This window comes from Penaeus monodon, chromosome 20, assembly GCF_015228065.2.
Source record: "Penaeus monodon isolate SGIC_2016 chromosome 20, NSTDA_Pmon_1, whole genome shotgun sequence".
Classification (NCBI taxonomy): Eukaryota; Metazoa; Arthropoda; class Malacostraca; order Decapoda; family Penaeidae; genus Penaeus; species Penaeus monodon.
This window is the reverse complement of record NC_051405.1, coordinates 7,507,178-7,507,488: the sequence shown is the minus strand read 5'-3', so window position 1 is coordinate 7,507,488 and position 311 is coordinate 7,507,178. Positions and strand designations below refer to the sequence as shown.

The 311-nt window shown below is 27.0% G+C and overlaps 1 protein-coding gene across 1 annotated transcript in view; it reads left to right on the top strand.

Moving 5' to 3' along the window:
- Nucleotides 1-311, top strand: part of LOC119585606 — a gene marked incomplete in the record, with an annotated part of 13,725 nt that overhangs the window by 11,763 nt on the left and 1,651 nt on the right.

The window sequence follows — 311 nt, the reverse complement described above, 5'->3', positions numbered from 1 at the left end:
ACAGTTTGTTGAATTGTTACAAATACATTGACAGTTAACAGTATTTGTTATATGAAGAAGGTATCTCCTGTGAAATAGCAATAGATATTTACTTAAATGAAACTTTTATTCATGACAATTACACGTAAATTTACAAGCCATACTGCATATTGTAGTATTTATATGTATACTGCTTTATGGGTAGAAGCAGAATATGAATTCGCTTCTGAGAAATTTTAAAGGAAGAGTTTATTAGCTCATTTTATACACATTTTTATATATAATTGTGTCTTTATTTTATAAAAGACGCCATATGGAATATAGCTTGTCTT